This window comes from Bison bison, unplaced genomic scaffold, assembly GCF_000754665.1.
Source record: "Bison bison bison isolate TAMUID 2011002044 unplaced genomic scaffold, Bison_UMD1.0 scf7180017864478, whole genome shotgun sequence".
NCBI classification, from domain to species: Eukaryota; Metazoa; Chordata; class Mammalia; order Artiodactyla; family Bovidae; genus Bison; species Bison bison.
Genome location: NW_011495038.1, coordinates 1,045,114 through 1,059,273, shown reverse-complemented (window position 1 = coordinate 1,059,273; position 14,160 = coordinate 1,045,114).

Here is a 14,160-nt window from a genome sequence, read left to right as displayed (position 1 = left end):
AATCCTTATCAAGCTACCAACAGTATTTTTCACAGAGCTAGAACAAATAATTTCACAATTTGTATGGAAATACAAAGAACCTCGAATAGCCAAAGCAAACTTGAGAAAGAAGAATGGAACTGGAGGAATCAACCTGCCTGACTTCAGGCTCTACTACAAAGCCACAGTCATCAAGACAGTATGGTACTGGCACAGAGACAGAAATATAGATCAATGGAACAAAATAGAAAGACCAGAGATAAATCCATGCACCTATGGACACCTTATCTTTGACAAAGGAGGCAAGAATACACAATGGAGAAAAGACAATCTCTTTAACAGGTGGTACTGGGAAAACTGGTCAACCACTTGTAAAAGAATGAAACTAGAACACTTTCTAACACCATACACAAAAATAAACTCAAAATGGATTAAAGATCTAAACATAAGACCAGAAACTATAAAACTCCTAGAGGAGAACATAGGCAAAACACTCTCTGACATAAACTACAGCAGGATCCTCTATGACCCACCTCCCAGAATATTGGAAATAAAAGCAAAAATAAACAAATGGGACCTAATTAAAATTAAAAGCTTCTGCACAACAAAGGAAACTCTAAGCAAGGTGAAAAGACAAACTTCAGAATGGGAGAAAATAATAGCAAATGAAGCAACTGACAAAGAATTAATCTCAAAAATACACAAGAAACTCCTGCAGCTCAATTCCAGAAAAGTAAACGACCCAATCAAAAAATGGGCCAAAGAACTAAATAGACATTTCTCCAAAGAAGACATACAGATGGCTAACAAACACATGAAAAGATGCTCAACATCACTCATTATCAGAGAAATGCAAATCAAAACCACAATGAAGTATTATTTCATGCCAGTCAGAATGGCTGCTATCCAAAAGTCTACAAGCAATAAATGCTGGAGAGGGTGTGGAGAAAAGGGAACCCTCTTACACTGTTGGTGGGAATGCAAGCTCGTACAGCCACTATGGAGAACAGTGTAGAGACTCCTTAAAAAACTGGAAATAGAACTGCCATATGACCCAGCAATCCCACTGCTGGGTATACACACTGAGGAAACCAGAATCAAAAGAGACACGTGTACCCCAGTGTTCATTGCAGCACTGTTTATAATAGCCAGGACATGGAAGCAACCTAGATGTCCATCAGCAGATGAATGGATAAGAAAGCTGTGGTACATATACACAATGGAGTATTACTCAGCAATTAAAAAGAATACATTTGAATCAGTTCTAATGAGGTAGATGAAACTGGAGCCTATTATACAGAGTGAAGTGAGCCAGAAAGAAAAACACCAATATACTATACTAACGCATATATATGGAATTTAGAAAGATGGTAACAATAACCCTGTATGTGAGACAGCAAAAGAGACACAGATGTATAGAACAGTCTTTTGGACTCTGTGGGAGAGGGCAAGGGTGGGATAATTTGGGAGAATGGCAGTGAAACATGTATAGTACCATATGTGAAATGAATCACCAGTCCAGGTTCGATGCATGATACAGGATGCTCAGGGCTGGTGCACTGGGATGACCCAGAGGGATGATATGGGGAGGGAGGTGGAAGCGGGGTTCAGGATGGGGAACACGTGTACACCCATGGCAGATTCATGTTGTTGTATGGCAAAACCAATACAATATTGTAAAGTAATTAGCTTCCAATTAAAATAAGGATGGTATGGGGAGGGAGGAGGGAGGAGGGTTCAGGATGGGGAACACATGTATACCTGTGGTGGATTCATTTCGATATTTGGCAAAACCAATACAATATTGTAAAGTTTAAAAATAAAATAAAATTTAAAAAAAATCATCCCACATGCTCCCTTCAAAAGTGTGACCCCTCCTTTATTATTCTTCTGTGTGTGATAACTATTTTTCAAATTGTTTTAATAGGAAGAAAGTGCTGTACCTGATGGTTGAAGAAATGAGACTGTTTCACAGAAGTAATCATAGTAATTAGTACACTGCATACAAGGTTGATTGTCAGTATCAGCACTTAAAGGTCATAAGCCTGACATCAGATTGCATGTGGGCAAAAAACAATTCCTTTATTCCTTTATTCATTCATTCATTCATCAAGCAATTTTAGAGCACCTATTCATTCCAGGGAACATGCTCAGCTTAAGGCACAAACCAATAAAGCCCAGCCCCAGCTTCCAGGAACTGGTAGTATCAAGGATGGTTTGAGGGAAAACGAGTGAGTAATTGCAAAAGAGTCTCCAACACCTTGCACTTAGATTTATTCACTTCCTCCAAACATCCTATTCAACATTCCAAAGCAATGCAGGCCCTTTGACAAGGGCACCTAGGAAGGTAAGAAATCCAGATATTATTCTTAATGGTTAAGGATTCAGGATTCTTGCCTAGAAAATCACGTAGACAGAGGAACCTCAGGCTACAGTCCATAGGGTTGCAAACTGAGTGACTGAGCATGCACACCTGCACAAGAGTCAGAGAGAGCTGGCTTTAAACCCCAGTTCTGCCACTTGGTTGTGTGACCTTAGGCAAATTACCACTTCTGCAACCTGTTTTTGCTTCTATAATAACATGTAGGTTCTTGTGAGGTGTAAGTAAAACAATGGATATAAAGAAATGGGTATAGGGACTGACCTACAAAAGAATCCTAGAATTTCCATCTATCATTGTCCCCTGCTCTTCAGCTCTGAGCTGGGTCTATTGGGAAACCTGCACATAGCCAGCCTTTGAGAGAGCTGATGATGTCCTCTGCATCCAGCAGGTAATTTGCAGCAGGGGCTTAAGAGAACAGTGGTGGGGGATGGTAAGGTAACCTGGACAGAGCACACTGATCTGGGTTCTGAGGAACGCAGCACAGATGGGGGTATTGGGATTTACAGGCACCAGGCATGAAGATTGACAGGCAGCCCCAGGAAGCCTAGAAAACATTTATTCTGTGACAGTGCAGGTAACCTGGAGACTGGGGCTGAAATTCAATAACGATCAACAAATGCTGGGTGCTGACAAAATAAAGGTGAAGAGGTCTCTGTTCCCCAGCTCCTGGTCCACTGTGGGAGGAGACCCTATACACATTTGTTTATGCAATGTGCGAAGAGATGCAAGGGGTTATGAGCAAGTTCACTCAACCAATTTTTTGTACGCCTATAGAGTGGAATGAGAATTATATCACTTACCCTGGAGGGTTGCTGTGAGAATCAAATAAGAGAAGAAATGCAAATATATGTGCATATGTAAACACATTGGTATATGTATTATGTATCTATAAATAGATATTTATTTATATAAAATATATGTAATACATTCATGAATACAAGCAATACAAATTATATGTAATACTATGGGTAAATTAATTTATTTCATAATTAATCATTCATGTTTTCTGTAGGTTTTCTAAGGAAAATGACATCTTACATTTTTCTTTACCCTTGAATTACTGCTGAGAATAGTACTAAGCACATTTTGGTTGGTGTTGTTTAGTCACTAAGTCATGTCCAACTCTTTTGCAACCCCATGGACTGCAGCCTGCCAGGCTACTCTATCCACGGGATTTTCCAGGCTACAGTACTGGCATGGGTTGCTGTTTCCTTTTCCAGGGGATCTTCCTGATTCAGAGATTGAACCTGTGGCTCCTGCATCAGCTACCAGGGAAGCCTGGTACTAAATACATAGTAAGAAATTTTTGTTAAAATAATCAAAGGTCAGACTCTCAAGCATTAAAATCCCTCTTCTTTCCCACTGCTGCAGTCCATGGGGTAACAAAGAGTGGGACACGACTGAGCAACTGAATGCACATTTTACACAGCTCTTGCATCTTGAGAGCAACTCTTTGCCCTTTCCTCCTCCCCGCACAAAAATGGTATGGGAAACCTGGTTTTCTGTATGCACGGATGAGTGCCTTTCCCACTGGCTTCAGCACAAGCAATAAGTTCATCCAAAGACAGAATTTGGCCTGGGGCAGTTGCAGTGGGCCAAGTGTCTGTTCCAAAGTTCCGCTGTGACCAGCAGATTACCTGGGTATTAATGACTGGTTGTGAGAAGCTGACTACCAGACCCAGCCTGAGAAATATAAGGCACTACACTTCTCACTCACATGGGGAAAAGGACAACCATGGGAAAAGGACAGCTGTCTGAAATGGTAACATTTTTTTCCTTGAACTGGTTATATGAAGAACCAGAAAACATATAAAGAGAAATCCATATAATTGGCTAAGGTACCTGGAGATATATTAGAAGAATTCCACAAAAATAAGTGCTGCTTTCTATAGTGTCTGCATGTAGGCATAAAGGTCCTTATAATCAGCTTATTTGGACTGCATAGTTAACAGTTATATGAAGGAAAACTGCTCTTAATTAAAACTAATCGTTATCGTTATATTACAACCAAGTTCCAATTATCTACTTCTAGATTTCTAAAAACTGTGGACATCTTGAGATTGTTTTGTGTCTTGTTTGCTATCCGTAGCCCCATGGCTACTTTTCTTAATTAAATCAAGGCTCTTTTGACCTATTCAATTTATTTCAGGAATGGGAAATTTTCTGTAAGGCTATATCTGCATGGGCCCCTGAAAACGATGACACTTACTCTCAAGAAGAAGAGGTACTATTTATACAGTTGGGCCTCATATGAACAAGAGCAGAAATGTCATCATTAACCTAGGAAGCTTTAAAGACTGGCTATTCTTTCCATCGCTCTCCAATGGCATCTCTATTCTCTCACATATCAACTTATTAGGGAGTCATCTGTAATTCATGGCATCACACACAGTTTCAAGCATCTGATCAGCTTCCTTGTTCTCAGAGAATCTGGTCAACCAGGTTTATCTTTTATTCCATGGGGCACTAGATATCTTACAGACTGGCAGCCTTTGGGTCAGATGCTCCTGCCTGAAAACACAGATATAATGGTCAAAACATAGCAAGCAAACTGTGTTACAAGGTCAAAATATGGCTATCCAAAGGCTGCCTTCTCCAGAAGGACTATGTATAGGCTTCTCAGAACGTGCTCAGTGGTGTTGAGCCCCATATGATCAAAGTGGTAACAAATTCATTTAATCACAATTCATTGCTTTCTGTCCTTTCTCTTTTTTTTTTTTTTTTGTCCTTTCTCTTTTATTTTCTCTATGTTCTCATTCATGCTTCCTGGAATCACCTCCCAAATAAGCAATCTATAAGCACATATTTTGGGGAGAAGGCAATGGCACCCTACTCCAGTACTGTTGCCAGGAAAATCCCATGGATGGAGGAGCCTGGTAGGCTGCAGTCCATGGGGTCGCACAGAGTCGGACACGACTGAAGCGACTTAGCAGCAGCAGCAGCAGCAAGCACATATTTGTCTTGGATCTGCTTCTGGAGGAACTCAAACTAAGATAAAAGAATTGTAAATCTGGGAGACAATCCACTTGCCATACACTAGCTCATCTTCAGATTCACTTTGAAAACTACAAAAGTGAAAACTGAAAATCCTGGCCTCCACAGAATGAATCTGAGGCTTTAGAGGTTAAGCCCAGGGTTCTCCCCTTGGAAAAGCATTCAAGGAAATTCTAATAGTAAGCCAGTTTAGAAATCAGAGTAATACACTTTCATAGACTTCCAAAGGTTTTTTTTTTTTTTTTCTATTGCTCTTTATCAGCACACTAGCCATCATGCATAGATAACTAGGGTAAAGGAACTCATTTTTTATTTTATGATTTATTTTTTATATAAATTTATTTATTTTAATTGGAGGCTAATTACTTTACAATATTGTATTGGTTTTGCCAAAGATCAACATGAATCTGCCACAGGTGTACATGTGTTCCCCATCCTGAAACCCCTCCCACCTCCCTCCCCATACCATCTCTCTGGGTCATCCCAGTGCACCAGCCCCAAGCATCCTGTATCATGCATCAAACCTGGATTGGTGATTCATTTCACATATATTATACATGTTTCAATGCCATTCTCCCAAATCATCCCACCCTTGCCCTCTCCCACAGAGTCCAAAAGACTGTTCTATACATCTGTGTCTCTTTTGCTGTCTTGCATACAGGGTTATTGTTACCATCTTTCTAAATTCCATATATATGTATTAGTATACTGTATAGGTGTTTTTCTTTCTGGCTCACTTCACTCTTATACAAGAGGCTCCAGTTTCAGCCGCCTCATTAGAACTGATTCAAATGTATTCTTTTTAATTGCTGAATAATACTCCATTGTGTATATGTACCACAGCTTTCTTACCCATTCATCTGCTGATGGACATCTAGGTTGCTTCCATGTCCTGGCTATTATAAACAGTGCTGTGATGAACAGTGGGGTACATGTGTCTCTTTCAATTCTGGTTTCCTCAGTGTGTATGCCCAGCAGTGGGATTGCTGGGTCATATGGCAGTTCTATTTCCAATTTTTTAAAGCATCTCCACACTGTTCTCCATAGTGGCCGTACTAGTTTGCATTCTCACCAACAGTGTAAGAGGGTTCCCTTTTCTCCACATCCTCTCCAGCATTTTATTTATTGGGCTTATAGACTTTTGGATAGCAGCCATTCTGACTGGCGTGAAATGGTACCTCATTGTGGTTTTGATTTGCATTTCTCTGATAATGAGTGATGTTGAGCATCTTTTCATGTGTTTGTTAGCCATCTGTATGTCTTCTTTGGAGAAATGTCTATTTAGTTCTTTGGCCCATTTTTTGATTGGGTCGTTTATTTTTTCTGGAATTGAGCTGCAGGAGTTGCTTTTATATTTTTGAGATTAGTTGTTTGTTAGTTGCTTCATTTGCTATTATTTTCTCCCATTCTGAAGTTTGTCTTTTCACCTTGCTTAGAGTTTCCTTTGTTGTGCAGAAGCTTTTAATTTTAATTAGGTCCCATTTGTTTATTTTTGCTTTTATTTCCAATATTCTGGGAGGTGGGTCACAAAGGATCCTGCTGTGATTTATGTTGGAGAGTGTTTTGCCTATGTTCTCCTCTAGGAGTTTTATAGTTTCTGGTCTTACATTTAGATCTTTAATCCATTTTGAGTTTATTTTTGTGTATGGTGTTAGAAAGTGTTCTAGTTTCATTCTTTCACAAGTGGTTGACCAGTTTTCCCAGCACCACTTGTTAAAGAGATTGTCTTTTCTCCATTGTATATTCTTGCCTCCTTTGTCAAAGATAAGGTGTCCATAGGTGCATGGGTTTATCTCTGGGCTTTCTATTTTGTTCCATTGATCTATATTTCTGTCTTTGTGCCAGTACCATACTGTCTTGATGACTGTGGCTTTGTAGTAGAGCCTGAAGTCAGGCAAGTTGATTCCTCCAGTTCCATTCTTCTTTCTCAAGATTGCTTTGGCTCTTTGAGATGTTTTGTATTTCCATACAAATTGTGAAATTATTTGTTCTAGCTCTGTGAAAAATACCATTGGTAGCTTGAGAGGGATTGCACTGAATCTATAGATTGCTTTGGGTAGTATACTCATTTTCACTATATTGATTCTTCCAATCCGTGAACACGGTATATTTCTCTATCTATTAGAAACTCATTTTTTATAAAAAAGGAAAAATATTAGTTGTTGGTGGTGGCAGTGGTAGTTGTGATTTATATTGGAGAGTGTTTTGCCTATGTTAATAGGCAAATAAATCAGGTTAATAAATCTGAATGTTTTCCTTCTTTTCTTAGCAACTCATTTTTGCCTAGATATAAGTGTTAAGAAATTAAACTAATGTTATTTAGAAAGCAAGTTACAATAAAACCTTAGACATTAGTTTTACTTACTCAAATTTCCTCTGAAAACATTGTTGTTCACTTGCCAAGTCATGTTTGACTCTGCAACTCCATGAACTACAGCATGCCAGGCTTCCTGGTCCCTCACCATCTCCCAGAGTTTGCCCAAGTTTATGTCCACTGAATCTGTGATGCCATCCAACCACCTCCTCCTCTGTCATCCTCTTCTCCTGTCTTCAATCTTTCCCAGCATCAGGATCTTTTCCAAAGAATCAGCTTTCATATCAGGTAGCCAAAGTATTGGAGCTTCAGCTTCAGCATCAGTCCTTCAAATCAATATTCAGGGTTGATTTCCTTTAGCGTTGACTGGTTTGTTCTTGCTGTCCAAGGGACTCTCAAGAATCTTCTCCAACACCACAGTTTGAAAGCAGCAATTCTTTGGTGCTCAACCTTCTTCACAGTCCAACTCTCACATCCATACATGACTATTGGAAAGACCATAGACTTGACTAAATGGACCTTTGCTGGCAAAGTGGTCTTTGCTTTTTAATATTCTGTTTAGGTTTGTCATAGACTTTCCTCCAAGAAGCAATCATCTTCTATTTTCATGGCTGCAGTCACAATCCACAGTGATTTTGGAGCCCAAGAAGAGGAAATCTGTCACTGCTTCTGCATTTTCCCCTTCTATTTGCCATTAAGTGATGGGACCAGATGCCATGCTTTTAATTTTTTTAATCTGAGTTTTAAGCCAGCTTTTTCATTCTCTTCTTTCACCTTCATCAAGAGGTTCTTTAGTTCCTCTTCACTTTCTGCCATCAGAGTGGTATCATCTGCATGCCTGAGGTTGTTGATATTTCTCCCAGCAATTTTTATTCCAGCTTGTAACTCATCCAAGCCCAGCATTTTAAATGATATGTGCTCTGCATATAAGTTAAATAAACAGAGTGACAATATTCAGCCTTGTCATACTCCTTTCTCAGTTTTGAACCAGTCAGTTGTTCCATATAAGGTTATAACTGTTGCTTCTTGATCCATATACAAGTTTCTCAGGAGACAGGTAAGATGGTCTGATAGTCCCATCTTTTGAAGAGTTTTCCACAGCTGCTTGTGATCCAGAGTCAAAGGCTTTAGCATAGTCAGTGAAACAGAAGTAGATACTTTTTCCTGAAATTCTCTTGCTTTCTCTATGATCTGGTGAATATTGGCAATTTAATCTCTGGTTCCTATGCTTTTTCTAAACCCAACTTGTACATCTGGAAGTTCTCAATTCAAGTACTACTGAAGCCTAGCTTGAAGGATTTTTATCATAACCTTCAGTCAGTCAGTTTAGTCGCTCAGTTGTTTCTCTTTGTGACCCCATGAACCACAGCACACGAGGCTTCCCTGTCCATCACCAACTCCCAGAGTCTACCCAAACCCATGTTCACTGAGTCGGTGAGGCCATCCAACCATCTCATCTTCTGTTGTCCCCTTCTCCCCCTGCCCTCAATCTTTACCAGCAACTGGGTCTTTTCAAAAGAGTCAGCTCTCCGCATGAGGTGGCCAAAGTACTGGAGTTTCAGCTTCAACATCAGTCCTTCCAATGAACAACCAGGACTGATCTCCTTTAGGATGGACTGGTTGGATCTCCTTGCAGTCCAAGGGACTCTCAAGAGTCTTCTCCACCACTACAGTTAAAAAGCATCAATTCTTCGGCACTCAACTTTTTTTATAGTCCAACGCTTACATCCATACATGACCACTGGAAAAGCCATAACCTTGACTAGACGGACCTTTGTTGACAAAGTGATGTCTCTGCTTTTTAATATGTTGTCTAGGTTGGTCATAACTTTCCTTCCAAGGAATAGGCATCTTTTAATTTCATGGCTGCAGTTACCATCTGCAGTGATTTTGGAGCCCAGAAAAATAAAGTCAGCCACTGTTTCCCCTTACTAGCATGCAAAACAAGTGCAATTGTCCTGTAGCTTGAGCATTCTTTCGTACTGCCCTTCTTTGGAACTGGGATGAAGATTGAAAACATATCCTACTTAAATTTCAAGATGCAATTCAAATGTTATTATCTACTGCTTCTACCACTCTATGCCAAAATTAAATTCTCCCACCTGTAATTCTCCTAGAGGTCTCTGCTTGGACATTTATTTATAGCATTTGCATTGACATTTTTTAAGAATTATTTGTTATAGTCAGTAAAATTTATACTCTTGATTATGGACTCTTTGAGTGCATTTTTCTTGCTATTTAAAAATTTTATCTTAGAAACTTCTGCTTCTGACATGTAGCAGATGTCCAATAAAAATAAAATGTGATCTTTTAAAAATATAAATCCAGACTAACTAGTCCTCTGCTTTAACCCTTCTATGGATCCCTACTGCTTTTGAGATAAAGCTGAAGCTTCTTAATATGAATTAAATGTTAAAATATGAAGGCTTCTGGCTTCCACTTATGATGTAGAAAACTCCAACACTTACCAAAAAGAAAAAATTAACTGGATAATCTATAGAGTCATAATTTCTCTTGAACCCATCTAAAAGCTTAATTTATGAGGCAATCAACTATCTTAAAATATAAAAAAAGACAGGTATCTCCAAGGTATCTCTTGAGCATTCTTTAGTACTGCTAAAGAGGAATGAGCTCTTAATTACCAGATGCTGAATACCACACATGCTAGTATGAAAAAGCTGGTACATCAAAATTTTTGACAAACTGTGAAAGGCCAAGCATGAACTATCATTAGAGTATAGAACCCCTAGTAGTTATGGATATGATAGCAGGTTTCTCCCCACAGACCTCACTGACTGTTCACATGAGAGATGGGATCAAAGCAAGAGATTGGAGAAAATCTCCCTCGTGGTGAAGGTTTGTGGAAAGGGAACAACAGCTATGGCAAAAAAGCACAAAGCCCGTCCAGACTGTTCTAACCTATCTTCTTCATGGAACAAAGGCCTTAAACTTCCAGTGAAAGCACAGAAAACTTGTCATGCTCAGGGCACAGGTGAAGAACCATTGCAGCTAGGAATGTACACAGAAAAAAATTCCAGCTCTGGAGAAGTGGCAGGAAAATAGCCCAGAACAGTAGACATCCTTTTCCACTGAGGTAGGCAGGGTCACTGAGAAGCCCCCACTACTGAGACCCAGAAACACCGTACCTGCCAAAGATGGCAGCTAAACCAAGACAACAGAAAACACCTTCATCCTGTCACCAAAACTGGACCAGAAGGCACTGAGTAACATATAACAGCAGCCTATTACAAGTATAGGGCAAGAGCATGGAGAAAGACTCTCTTTCTAAGGGCCACAGTTAATGTCCAAAGCTGCAAGTAGAACAGAGACACTGAGGGAGTTTTGGGGGAGAATGGATACATGTATATGTATGGCCGAGTCCCTTACCCTTTCACCTGAAAATATTACAACATTGATAAAAATCGGTTATACCCCAATACAAAATAAAAAGTTTAAAAAAGAACAGAGACACTGAGGAAAATCTTTCTGAAACCATACTTGATCCTAAACACACAGGAATTCTAGAAGAATTTGAATCTGTGAGGTGTTGAGGACAAACATAACAACAGCAAAGTCCAAGTTCAACTCAACCTCTGACTAGATTGACTTGACACTTGATACGTAATATCTAACAAGAGGGGGCATGCTCATTTCCAGAAGTAAGCAGTATTTATCTCAGTCTCAACTGTTCTATGTAAGATGTCAGGATTTTAACCACAAATTATGATTCACACAAGGAAACAAGAAATGATACACTGTTAAGAGACAAAACTATTGATAGAATCAGATATAGTCTAGATATTTAAACTACCAGATAGAAATATAAAAATAGATAGTATTAGCATGATAAAAACTGTGGTATATAAGGTAGACAATATCACAAATAGATGGATAGTATCAACCAAGAAGTGGAAATCATAGGAAAGACTCAAATGGAAATGCTAACAATGATAAAAATGGTAACAGACGTGAAGACTGCCTTTGATGGGCTCATCAGTCTAATGACCTTGAAGACAGGTCTTTAGAAATTACCAAACTGAAGCACAAAGGGAAAAGATATTCTTTAGAAATAAGATATGGTATTTAATAGCTATGGTACATGAAAAACCAAAAAGGAAAAAAGAAAGAAAGAAAAAAAGCAAGTGAAATATGGTATAATATTAGTCTATATATTTGGAATCCCAAAAGAAGAGAAAAACTGAAGTATTTGAAGATATAAAGGCTGAGAGGTTTCCAAAATCAATGAAAGATATGAAACTACAAATCCAAGAAGTTCAGAGACCATCAAGCAGGATAAATTAGAATAAAAAATAAAGTGATACACATAGACACATCATATTCAAACTTCTAGAAACCAAAAACAAAGTGTTAACCAACTAGGCAGAAACACACACACACAAACACATACACACATTACATGCAGAGAAAAAAAGATGAAAATTATAGTAAATTTCTTGTCAGAACAATTCAAGCCAGGAAACAATGGAGCAGCATTTTTAAACTATAGCAATATGTGAGAAAAAAAGGACAATCTAGACAATTTCATACAGAAAGAAAAAAACATAAATACTTTTCCTGATGATACTTGAAATAATTTATTCCCAAAAGACCTGTAGTAGAAGAAATGTTAAAAGAAATTCTTGAGGCAGAATAAATGCAATCATAGACAGAAATTTGAATCAACATGAAGAAATGAAGAGTACTCTAAACAGAATTAATGAAACTAAGTATATTTTTTCTCATTTTAATTACTCTAAAAAATAACGGACTATTCAAAACAGACAGTGGCCGTGTATCGTGTATCTATACGCTATGTCTAAACAAAAATATACTGTAGTGTACCTGAAAGTAGCACAAAGGGTGAGAGGGATAAATGAGAACGATACAGCTGTAATATTTGTATGCTATACCTGAAGTGGTAAGAATTATTCAAAGGTAGACTGTGATTAATTAAAGTGCTATGTTGTAAATTCTAGGGCAACCACTAAAAATGTCATTAAAGGTTATAAGCCCTCAGTTCAGTTCAGTCACTCAGTTGTGCTATCTAGGTTGACAAGATAGTCAATTTTACTTCAAGTATATTAGTAATTGCATAAATAGTCTATATGTGCCAATTAAAATTCATAGATTGTCAAGTTCGATTAAAAAGCAAACCATTGCTGTCTATATAAAATACTGTCTTTAAATAAAAAATTAAATAAGTTGAAACTAAAGGTTGAAAAATAAACACATATAAATCTATACATACATAGGGACTATTCAAAAGAAACTGAAGTGGCTACATTAAAAAAAAAAACCAACAGACTTCAAACAAAAAAAAAACAGACTTCAAATCAAAGAGTATTAATATAAAGAAGAGTACTAGGGTTTCCCTGGTGGCTCAGTGGTAAAGAATCCACCTCCCAATGCAGGAAACATAGAATTGATCCCTGATCTGGGAAGATCCCACTTGCCAAGGAGCAACTAAACTTGTGTTCCACAGCTATTGAGTCTGTGTTCTAGAATGCAAGAGCTGCAGCTACTAAGCCCATATGTCACAACTACTGAAGCTCTCATGCCCTGAGCCCATGCTCTGCAAAAGAAGAAGCCACTGCAGTGAGAAGCTCACGCATCACAACTAGGGAGTAGCCCTCACTTGCCACAACTAGAGAAACCGATACAATATTATAATTAGCCTCCAATTAAAATAAAGAAATTTAAATTTAATAAAATAAAATAAAAGAAAAACCCACACAGCAAGGAAGACTCAGCACAGTCCCCCCAAAAAAGAGTGCTACATAATGTATGTAAAGTTAAAAAGGATCAATTTGCCAAAAAGATATAACAATTCTAAACATGCATATGCCTAACAATAAAACTTCAAACAATATGAGGTAAAATCTAGTTGTTGTTCAGTCACTAAGTTGTGTCCAACTCTTCGCGACCCCATGGACTGCAGCACACCAGGTTTCCCGGCTCTTCACCATCTGCAGAAATTTGCTCAAACTCATGTCCATTGAATCAGGGATGTCATCCAACAATCTTATCCTCTGGTGTCCCCTTCTCCTCCTGCCTTCAATTTTTCCTAGCATCAGGGTCTTTTCTAATGACTTGGCTCTTTGCATTAGGTGGTCAAAGTATTGGAGCTTCAGCTTCAGCATCAGTCCTTCCAATGAATATTCAGGGTTGATTTCCTTTAGGATTGACTGGTTTGATCTCCTTGCTGTCTGAAGGACTCTCAAGAATCTTCTCCAGAATCACAGTTTGAAAACATCAATTCTTTGGCTCTTGGCTTCGTTTATGGTCCAACTCTCATATCTGTCCATGACTACTGGAAAAATCATCAGTTCAGTTCAGTTCAGTCACTCAGTCATGTCTGACTCTTTGCGACCTCATGAACTGCAGCATGCCAGGCCTCCCTGTCCATCACCAACTCCCAGAGTTTACCCAAACTCACGTCCATCGAGTCAGTGATGCCATCCAGCCATCTCATCCTCTGTCATCACCTTTT